We start from the raw sequence: 11,861 nt of genomic DNA, 5'->3' as shown, positions 1-11,861 counted from the left end.
ATGAAAATTATTGTAAGAAATTGGGAGATAACAAATTTAATTTTTAAAAACTAAAATAAAAAAAAAACAAAAAGATTTCTTAATGAGTTTTTAGTTTTCTAAATCATGTTCATGTTAGCTATTTAGTTTATGAGAATTAAGCTTATAAATACTATTTTACTCTTTGGATTTTTTTTTTCTTGTCGGCTCATTAGGAGTGTTTTAAAAGAACAAGTTAAAATTTAAAAACTAAAAAAAATGTAATTTCTAAAACTTGTCTTTGTGTTTTAGCATTTGGTAAAAATTAATTTAAATGTTTAGTTAGGAAAGATGAAAACCATCGTAAAGAAATTGTAAAAGAATTAAACAAACACATTTTTTAAATAGAAAAAAAAATCAAATAGTTACCATGCTGGTTTAGTTTAGTTTAGTTTTTTTTCTAAAAAATAATTTTAACTATAACGATCCAACTTTCTAAATTATACTATTAGAACATTACTACACATATACATAAACTTGAAAATAAACCTCTCGCTACTTAAGCGGAATGAATCAAAACTTTTCATTTGAGTAAAGAATTTCAACAAGTTAAAAGTTTTTTTTTTTAAAAAAAAACATAAATCTTTGGTTTGGGTACCATAAATATGAGTTTTAAAATAAAATAAAGTAAAACAAACAAAGAACTAAATCATTTGTCTACTAAAAACTGGATCATAGAAGACATGGAAAATAAATGCAGAAGCGTCAATCTAATCCCACAATTAACCAAATTCTATCCATTTCTGAGGTTTAAAAATCTCACAAGTCTAGAGGATATTAAAAGAATTCATGTCAGATGGATTTTAAAGTTCTCTAAACAATAATGTTCTAGGATTTAAAAAGTGAAATCTTATAAAACAAACACATATTTTAAATGTCTGTCTGAAATCTCGTGGCAATATCTGTGACGGATCTTAAGTGATTTTGATCCATATGAAAAATTAAGTTTAACTTAAAATCATTCTCAAACATTTCTTATACTAGCATATATGTTTGCGACTAATTTGAAGGTACGGATTCAAACTTCTAATATTTTTTTTTTTTTTTAGCCAAGATGACATATATATCTAAATGAGCTAACTATATATCTCCAACAATTAAATCTCTTGATTTTCATTTAACAAAGAGAATTTTCCTGTTCATAGTTGACTCGAAAAAATCAAATTAGAGGGACAACATACAGGAAGATATGTTATATAATATAAATATAATATGTTATATAATATAAATATAATAAATTATTTATAGAATTTTAATTGATGGGATGATTTCATTTATTTAAATGGTCATGTGGTAACTAGAGAGGTTCACGGGTGCACATTATTATTATTATTATTATTGGAAAAGCCAGTCAGAGACAGCTTCTCAAAGTAAGCAACAACGACTTTTTTCTTTGGATCTTTGGCTGTATATAAGCCCGTGAACTTTCTTTTGACAAATGGGGATAAAACCACTGAAGCACCCTTATTTGAAATGATCTCACTTCTAACAAAGGATTAAAATTAGGGTTAACATTCAAATCACCCAAATCAAATTAAATGTTAAATCGAATCGAAATCATACTGAATCGAATTAATGTGGTTCGATTCGTTTCGTTATATTTTCAAATTGAATTATTGTTGTTTTGTTCAGTTTCAATATGAAAATCGATTTGAAACCGAATCGAACCGCTTCTTTAATAAATATATATAAAAGTTATTTCATTTTATATTATTGTTTGTAGAACAAGAACTTTTATGTTCGTAGTATTTATATTTTTGGATTTTGGAATAATTTTTAAATTTGTTGTTGAACTAGTAGTGTTATTAGTAATACCACTAACTGTGATTGTTATTATTAAGCTTTAAATATTTTAATTTAATTGTTTTTAAATTTCAAAAGTAATAGTTAAAACTATATTTTTAAATACATTGTTTCAAATTATAAAAATTTAGAAACTATGAAAAAATATAAAAAAACCGTGAGACCGAACCGAACATGCAGTTTGGTTCAATTCTAGAAAATACACTTTTTAAAATTTTTGGTTCGGTTTGATTTGAGTCTCAAACCAAACCAAACCGAACCGTGAACATCCCTAATTAAAATATTTTGAAGACTGAAATTGATAATAATATCAAATTTTCAATTTTGACAAATATGTTAATAAAATATTGATATGATGGATATATTCCTGTAAATAGATGGTAATTTTCTTATATATGTTTTATGTATAAAGATATTAAAGATATTGATTGACCAACTAATTGATTTTTTGTGTATGAGGAAGATATTAGCATTCTATAACACTCATTCAAATAACGTCATTTTACTTTTCTTATGTTAATACATTTAAAGAAAATTGGCCTTTGTCAAGAAGAAATGTTTTTCTTTTTTAATTTTGATTTTTAAATGTCTCATATTGCATTCTATTGAAATAAAGAAAGAATAATAATTTTGAGTGGTCAAAGTCATTAGAAAATGTTACTTGAATTTAGTTTGACTTTTCAAAATAAATTATCACTTCAAGATCAACCTTTTGAATTATTAATTTCTGTCTGAGATTTTTTTTTTTTTAAAAAAAATTGATTTATTAATTGAAAAACATTTATGAATACAAAAATCTTTTGCAAAATAATAAAAATAAATAAATAATTTATGAAATGAACTTTACTATTTATTTAAGAGAAATTGCAATGACTATCCAATTAAAAATAGGATTTAGTAACTATATCTTCAATTTTTGAAATTTTGCATATTTGGCAACATCTTGAAAACTAAAAACACTTTAATGATTTTATAAAGGAATCTGATTTTGAACTTTTTCAAATTCCAAAATTACCCCTCAATGGGTAGTACTACACCCACGCATCTTCACCTTCAGCATTTTCAATCCTCCATTTCCATTCCACTTGTGGTTCCCTTCTGCAATGTATACTATCTCCATTCTCTAATCCAATAATTCACTGAGCAAGTTGCCCTCCTCGATCGAATCATCGGAACATTTCTCTGTATTACTCTGTTAATCGCCATTGTAGTCTATCTAGGGTTACTTTATTTACTAATAAAAATGTTTTTTGTTTCTTCGTTTGTGGATTATCGGGCCACCAGAAACCGTTTAGACTGCTTTACTCCTTAAGGAGACGTTAAATTGTGGAATTATGGGAGAAACTCCGGCGAAAGCGCTTCAGAGGATCCTGGATTCGCCTGGTGTTCATTTAAGAAATACATAATTGCTAATTTTTCTTCAACTTCAACATTAATACCAGCTAAAGCATTGGAACTGTTCCTACAAGACCTCTGTGATCATTCTGATGCTGCGGTTGATGATAGAAAGAGGAGGTACAATTTACTTATTTTCCTACAACTATTTTTTTAAGACCCATATATAACTAAACAGCTTAATATCTGATCAGAAAACCCGTCGGTATGATGGCAATGATTTTGATGAGTTGAAGAAGAGCAAACAAGGATGATTGTGCTTTCCTTTTTTTAATTCCTTTGAGGTGATTTCGTTAGGATTTGGAGAGATTGTGGAGTGTAGGTTCATCAATAGAGGTCTAATTTGGGTTTTCTTAGTTTATACTTTGGCTAGGGATTGAGTAGCGTGCCTTAGGTTGTGATTGTTATATAATTGTCATTTGATTGCTATTTGATTGTCTTGAGATTGCTATTTGATTTTTATCTAATTTCTATCTGATTACCATCCTTGGTATTTTATAATATAAATATGAGTTATATCAATGTGATTGCAATCTGATTCTTATTTAATTTCTATTATAGAAGTATTGTAGAGTAAACTACATTATATTGCCTCCGATTGTTAAACGTCAAGCAAAGACCTTAGAAGCAAAGAATTCCTTAAATTGTTGAATTGACAAAGCACATGAAGTGTAGTCGTTATAAGCATGTTGGTCATAATAGAAGAATATGTAAATTTACATATGTTTGAACAATCATATTGTGGACATTAAGATATATTTGTTACTTGTTTTCATGTGAGTACAACAGTGTATTATTTTAGTTGTTTTTTTGTGCATTAATAGATTGTTTTAGCAATAAATATAAGATAATAATGATGGATAACATTTATATGGTAATTAGATAATAATCAGTAGACAATCAGTTGGCAATATAAAAAACGACTAACTATGGCAATCAGATGACAAGAAGATATTCCTTGTGTAAAGTTTTGTTCTTGACTCAAATCAAATCTCAAATCACTATTGTTGTTATTGTTTTATTATTATTTTAAAACCTTCCCTTCTCTCAAATTTTAAACTAATGGATAGAAAATGGAATGTAATCAAATTACAATTAGAAACTATTAACTAAAAGACAAAAAAAGAAGATAATCAAATAATAATGGACATTGAAGAGGGTGTACAATGTTGGTTTAAAACCGACATTAAAGATAATTGATAACAGATAGAAATGCACGCCATTATAGGCCTTTTATTTAGAATTATGAGGGCTGTTAAGTAGAAGATGCAACGATTATACTTAGAATTCATGAGAAAATGAGCTTGCATCGATCGGTATTAAGAATCTCGGCTAACCCATTATTATGCGTTATTATGCGTTCAAATGTCTATCTTTGTAGCTAACACAGGAAGTGGTCGCATATGCGGAAGCCAGGCTATCGCAAAGATGCCCACATGTGGGGAAGCTCTCCATCGCATAGGCGAACGCATACATCAACGCATGGATGTTGCGGCCATCGCATAGAAGTTGCAGTTGTCAAGCGAATGCGGTCATCGTAGAGAGATGTGGCTAGAGAATAATAACCATAATAGAGGGATGACTGCAAGGGTGGTGGAATGCTTTGATACTCCAGAAACCAAGCATAAAACATACCTCGAGAGTATCAAAAGGTGATGTTGGCATTTCACCTACTACGCCGTTAGCAACAGAGATTCAGAGCGGATCCATCACGTCCATCACGCCGTTAGCTGCAGAATTTCAGAGAAGGACCATTAATGCTGTCGGCGATCAAACTCTATAAATAGAAGCCGTTGAGTAGAACTTCAATTTATCCAAGGTTTTTTGCCTGAGGTTCTCTGCCTTAGGGTTGATCCTCGTGATCCAGACCAAAGCGTGAGAAGATAGTCTTGAGAGTTTTTCATCCCTTCAATCATTCCGAGTGACAACTGGAGCCTTCACTGAAGTTAGAGCACGAGAGAGTCTACTCCACCGCCCATCTATGGCACCACCGGAAGCCTTGACACACATCTGATAGAAGCAAGACATTACTTCCATCCGCCCCTTCATATCTCTTCTATCCTTGTATTGTATTACATTTTGGCTTAAGAGATTAATACATTTTGTGATCAATGCATTTCTATATTTTCCTTCAATTCCATCTCCATCTTCATTTACTTAGTATCCTTTACTTTCATTGCATCACTGAGTAAGACTGTTAGAGTATCACATACTTAATCATGAGGCATAGGGATATGAAGCATGTAGCAAACGACTGGGAGGTGTGCGTTGCGCGAGTGTTGTAAGAAAACCTTATTTGCTTGTGTGAAGCTGTAGCAATGCTTGTCTATGAGCAAACACAATGCTTGTCTATGAGTAGAATCAGCAGCAACTAACTGTCCGGGAGGGTAAGTAGTTGATCACATTAAGCAATGTAATCAAGTGTTCACTAGAGATAGGAATAATCTTACGTCAGCTAGGCTTATGCGATTACCTTGTCTTATGAGCGCATCATTCATCATTTAGGCAAACTTAGGAGAGTAGTCTAAAAACCAAATCTAAGACTCGAGAGAGCGGATTAGATCGTATAAGCAAGAATGGGGAACATAGGAATAAGCTCCGTTTGCTACTACACAGCATATGCACCCTTTAAGTAGGATATGGTGGTATGCGGTCATCTTACTTATGTGTGAGAGTACGTGAGCAGGAATATAGAGGCTTAGAGATAGGCTTCTCGACATTATCACATATACATCGCATGCGTCTACGTCAAGTGTGTATAGCATGATCACATAGCTTGCGTTGGTTGGGGTTACCCTTCGGTCAAGCTTAGTGTTGCAATGAAGATGATGCGTTGTTTTATTAAGTGGAAATATGGATGATATGAGTTGATGGAATTGCGTTGTGCACTCAAGTTTCCCCAGCAGAATTCAAGTGTAAATTTCTCTAAGTTTCCTCGTAAGTCCAGGGTCGAACACAGGGACTTGTGAAAATAGTTGCGTTAGTGATTTTTATGAAGACTTGCGGTAACCAGTTAAATAAATAAATCGTTGAGTTTGTTATTTGCATTAATGAAAATAAATAACGAATGCGGAAGAGTTTGAAAAGAGTTGGTAAATGGGAAATACGATGAATATGCGGTGAACGGATTGAGAAAAGTTTCGGCTAACACTCCCTAGAATGCGTTCATGCTTTGCGATCAAGCAACATGCATACAGTAGTAAACCACCTCTCGGCGTGAATGCTACAACTTCTAAGGCTAGAACGCATGCAATAAATATGCGATAAGTCTACAGGGTTTACACATAAACCTCTATCTCTATTTATGCGATGACAACATGACAATCATACAAATATGCGACCATATAATATCATTCTCATTCTTAGGATGCATGCGATGCAATTTGACAAACAGAGCTTATCTCTAAGTCCCTATCTCTTGTTTATGCAAGCCTAATCTTGCTCTTTCGAGTCCAGATTCTAACCTAGCTCTCTCGAGACATTAGGTTCTTTATTTAGATTCTCTCTCGAGTAACTTTAAAGGGTATTTTGCACAGCATAAAACAAGACAATCGCAAGCAATGAACTCCCTAGGTCATGTTAGCTTAGTTCTTCTCAACCCATTCAACTAGTTTAGCTACTCATGCATATTAAGAGAGTGAGCAGATGTAGAAATAGAACTTCTATTGAATAGATATAAAGATGAAGTACAAAATAACAATGCAACTATAGTAAAGAGCCTGGTAGTAATTTCTTGCTGTCAGGTGTTTATAATTGTTTCTACTTCGTGCTCTAAAGATATTCTCTCTCTCGTGAGAGTCGATTCTCTCTCTGTTCTTATGCCCCAAGGTTCTCTCTCGAGTTGTCCTAGCCGATCTTCGGCACCACCACTCTTCTCTTGCTCAGCCTTAAAAATGGAAGAAAACTATGAATAGAAGCAACTGGTTAACTCGTCAACCGATCAACCCCTTTTCTGAAGAATGCACTTGGTATTTATAGGGCATCAATGGTGAAAGACGGTTTCTCTCTCTCGGTTGTACAGATGGGACAACTTTAATTCCTGATTGACGCGCCAAATAATTATCACCGATAAAGCTGAATGTACTTCGTGACCGTTATCGGCTGTCAACTTAATTTGGATTCAACTGTCATCAGCTTTCTGTCCTATTGCTCTTAATTATCCTTTCACCCAGATGCGCCCACTATGTTGCACTGACCAAGTTGCGGCGATTCTTCTTGGGCGAATGTTTGCGAGCAAGATCAACACAAAACCTTGTGGTGAAGTTGCACTCGACCAATGAATTCCTATGATCGCAATCTTTGCATTGCGTTAACGCAAATTTTGCACAAAAATACAAAGATCAATTGTTCTAATGCGTTGGATGCATGCGACCGCAATATTATAGATTTTATGCTTAATGGACGCAATTTAATCTTATTTCATCAATGCAATCCAACATTGTTTAAGAACTTAGCACTATGATAATGTGCATTTCTGCCCATTATCACACCCCCAATTTAAACAATGTTTGTCCTTAAGCATAAGCTAAAGATTCCTTTAGCAAGTCCACCGCAAAGTTCTTTTCCTAGATTTCTCAAGGATACTTCATTCAAGTCCTATATACCAGAATTTTCTTAAGTCTTATTCAAGTCTCTTCCTAAAATATTTCTAAGACTTAGGGATTGCAAGCTTAATTTTCAAAAGGACTTTGCAAATTCCGGAACATCGCATGATTTATTTCAAAAAGAAAATTTTCCTCCTGGGTGACAAATAATTCATCCTTGCAAAAAAAATTCTTTATTGCTATTTTTTCCCGACCTTGCACTGATTCGAGTGCCTTGCCTTCGTTTTGGCTTGCCCCCACAGGTGTCATGCAGACATCCAACTACGAGCAATACACTCTTTTTCAGACTAAACTCATATCGATTTGGCATTGGAGTTGTGGTCATTGATTTATGCGTTGATCCTGGTGACTTACTTTCATTTTGGCTTCCCCCCCGTGTGTCATGCGGACATCCAACTATGGGTAAGTGCCTTTCACAACTTAACTCTTATCAACATAGGTTTCCCATTGCATTGATGGTGGAGTTTTTATTCTTAGCTATATATATATTATAGAAAGGTCGAAAATAAATACCTCATTCCCAAATTTAAAATGCGGCAATGTCCTCGTTGCCAAAAGAAATTAAAATAAGTCATGCGATGGTCATAGAATGCGTTGTAAAGAGAGTTTGAAAGAAAGCTAGCAAACCCTAACTTCTAGAAATATTTCATGAGGTGACTATCTTAAGATTAAGTTGACTCTAATATATGCGGAAGAGATAGAAGCATAATTGTCATCATTGAAAACATACTTGGCAAAGAAATAGAATGCAATAAACTACTAAATTTATCTATGTCAAATGATTGCGGTGATTAAAGAAGACGTGGTGCTAAAACTTTGAAGACTAAAATGCAATGTGATAGCGCAAAATTGGAAATAAAGATAAAGAAGAGTACACCCCTAAATTTTGCGTTGTCGCCCGCATTGTATTGACGCATCCATCTTTGCGGCGATCTCTCTTTTTTAGGTTGCGGTGATGGAATAAGATAAGTGCTTCTTCGCGTAACATCTCCGCAATCTGGTGCCTCAATCGTTGTAAGAAAAACAAAGAGAGGGTCAAATTATTTTAAACAAACTAAAAATCGTTATCGCATTTTTTTTTTCTTGTAGAATAACAATAGTGATAGCAAAATAAGGATAAATCAGAATTGAAAAGATAGTGAAAATTCCAAGTAGTGGAGAAAAGAGTTGAAGACTTGAGGTTTCCCAAAACTTGCGTCCCTGATAAGTTGCGATCATTTGATAACGCAGGGACCACCTACTTCCTCCTTCATTCAAAGTCTCTTAGTTCCAAAAAGTATACTTGGCGATGCCAGTCTTCTCCATGGTATGCTTTTACTCACTACCCATTGACTTTGAATATGTTGGTTCCGTCGTCATTTGATAATTCCACCACGCCATGCGGAAGTACTTGTCAAATTATGAACGGTCCGGACCAACGTGACTTTAGCTTTCTTGGAAAGAGTCGCGACGTGAATTGAAAAGCAAGACTTTTTGCCCGACTTGGAGGTTCTTACCGCATATGCGTTGATCATGCCAACACTTGGTGCGCTCTTTATAAATCTCCACATTTTCATATGCGTTGTTCCTCCATTCTTCTAGCTCGACCATTTGCATTTCCGCGCTTCCACTGCCTTCTTCAAATCAAAATTCAACTTCTTTACTGCCCACAGTGCCTTATATTCCAGCTCCAAAGGCAAGTGACAGCCTTACCAAATACCAACGCATAGGGGGATATACCTATAGGTGTTTTAAATGCGGTCCGGTATGCCCACAACGCATCGTCAAGCTTTGTTTCCCAGTCTTTCCGTTAAGGCTTTACTACCTTCCCAAGTATCAATTTAATTTCTTGATTGGACACTTCAGCTTGACCATTCATTTACGGATGGTATGCAGTGGCCACTTTGTGGAGGATATTGTACTGGCGCAGCAGCTCCTTGATATTGTGATTGACAAAGTGTGATCCTTCATCACTTATGATGGTACGGGGAGTGCCAAAATGAGTGAAAATATTTTTTTTCAGAAACTGGGAGACTAACGTCGTATCACTTGCGGCGCATGCTGTTGCCTCTACCCACTTGGAGACATAGTCGACGACTAATAAAATATAGTGCTTACCATTCGAAGGAGGGAATGGTCCCATGAAATCAATCCCTCATACGTCAAATAGTTCCAGCTCCAGGATAGTGTTCATTGGCACTGCATTCTTCCATGAATGTTGCCTGTGCATTGACACGGATCACATTTCATTGCATAGTCAGCCGCATCCTTGAATAATGAAGGCCAAAAGAATCCACTTTGTAAAACTTTGGCTGCAGTCCGTTACCCTCGAAAGTGCCCACCATATGGCGAATCGTGACACTGTGACAATATGTGTTGTTGAGCAGCATTTAGTACGCATAACCGAATGATTTGGTCTGCACCTCTTTTATATAGATTTGGCTCATCCAATAATAGTCTCTGTATTCATTCTTGAGCTTCTTCTGTTGATGATAGGTGTAATCTTCAGGAAATTGTTCAAAAACCAAATAATTAACGATGTCCACATACCAGGGCAATTCTTCTTTGTGGAATAGCTGCTCGTCCGGGAATACAACACTCACCTTAGATTCATTGCGGTCAACCTTGAGATTTTCCAATCTGGACAAGTGATCCGCAACTTGATTCACTGTCCCCTTCTGATCAAATTATCTAGATATCAAATTCTTGAAGGAGGTAGTCTTTCCCAACAATGTGAATGAATACATTGGTTCCCAACAAATATGCCATGAATTTCTCTAACGCAAAAATCACAGCCAGGAGTTCTTTCTCAGTGGTGGTATAATTTATTTGAGCAGAGTTTAGAGTTTTACTTGCATATGCGATGGGAAGCAAAATAGTTTTCTTCTTTTGTGCTAATGCAACCCCCATTGCATACCTGCTTGCGTCGCACATGATTTCAAATGGTATTGTCCAATCCGGCGCAATCAGTACGGATGCAGTAATCAGCGCATCTTTTAATACTCTGAATGCGTTGAGGCAATTGTTGTCAAACTCAAATTTCCTGTCTGCCTCTAACAATGCACTCAGTGTCGTGCTATCTTAGAAAAGTCTTTGACGAATCGTCTGTAAAATTCAGCGTGCCCCAAGAAGCTTCGCACAACCTTCACGCTGGTTGGAGGTGGGAGTTTTTCAATTGCTTCAATCTTTGCTTTGTCCACCTCCAACCCTTCCCGGAAGATTTTGTGTCACAACATTATACCCTCTTTCTCCATGAAGTGACATTTTTCCCAGTTGAGCACCAGGTTCGTCTCTTCACATCTCTTCAGAATTTTCTCCAAATTGGCCAGACAGACTTCATAAGTGTTCCCATAAATGGAGAAGTCATCCATAAATATTTCCCCTGAGTCCTCGAGAAAATTTGAAAAGATCGCCATCATACACCTCTAGAACGTGCTCGGCGCAATGCAGAGGCCAAACGGCATGCGGCGAAAAGCGAATGTCCCATATGGGCAGGTGAATGTGGTCTTGTCTTAATCTTTAGGAGATATCATGATTTGATTATATCCGACATACCCATCCAAAAAGTAGTAGAAATCATTCCTTGCTAGTCTGTCTAGCATTTGATCAATGAATGGCAGAGGGAAGTGATCTTTCTTTGTGGTTGCATTCAACTTGCGGTAGTCTATGCATATGTGCCATCCAGTGATGGTCCTTTGTGGTATTAATTCATTATTCTCATTTGGGACTACCGTCATTCTGACCTTCTTCAGCACACATTGCATGGGGCTGACCCACATGCTATCTGCTATGGGATAGATAATGCCCGCATCTAGCCACTTGATAATCTCCTTTTTGATGACCTCTTTCATCGCAGGGTTGAGTCTGCTTTGATGTTCAATTGTTACTTTGTGGTCGTCTTCTAGACGAATGTGGTGCATGCAGTATGCGGGGCTAATTCCTCTGATGTCAGCGAGCATCCAGCCAATTGCTTGCACATGTTTCTTGAGAATGCTTATCAACACATTCTTTTGATCTTTGTTGAGCACAGAGGAAATTATCACTGGCAGCTTCTTTTTCTGC

General features: G+C 35.4%; 1 long non-coding RNA gene across 1 annotated transcript; it reads left to right on the top strand.

Moving 5' to 3' along the window:
- Positions 1-2,879: 2,879 nt before the first annotated feature.
- LOC120085438 (uncharacterized) lies at positions 2,880-3,738 on the top strand. Its single transcript, XR_005483933.2, has 2 exons — positions 2,880-3,336; positions 3,411-3,738. It is a non-coding gene; the product is annotated as an uncharacterized LOC120085438 (long non-coding RNA).
- The last annotated feature ends 8,123 nt before the right edge of the window (positions 3,739-11,861 follow it).

The sequence above is a fragment of the Benincasa hispida genome, chromosome 9 (assembly GCF_027475165.1).
Source record: "Benincasa hispida cultivar pf3 chromosome 9, pf3_genome.v1.1, whole genome shotgun sequence".
NCBI classification, from domain to species: Eukaryota; Viridiplantae; Streptophyta; class Magnoliopsida; order Cucurbitales; family Cucurbitaceae; genus Benincasa; species Benincasa hispida.
This window is presented reverse-complemented; position numbering and strand designations above follow the sequence as displayed.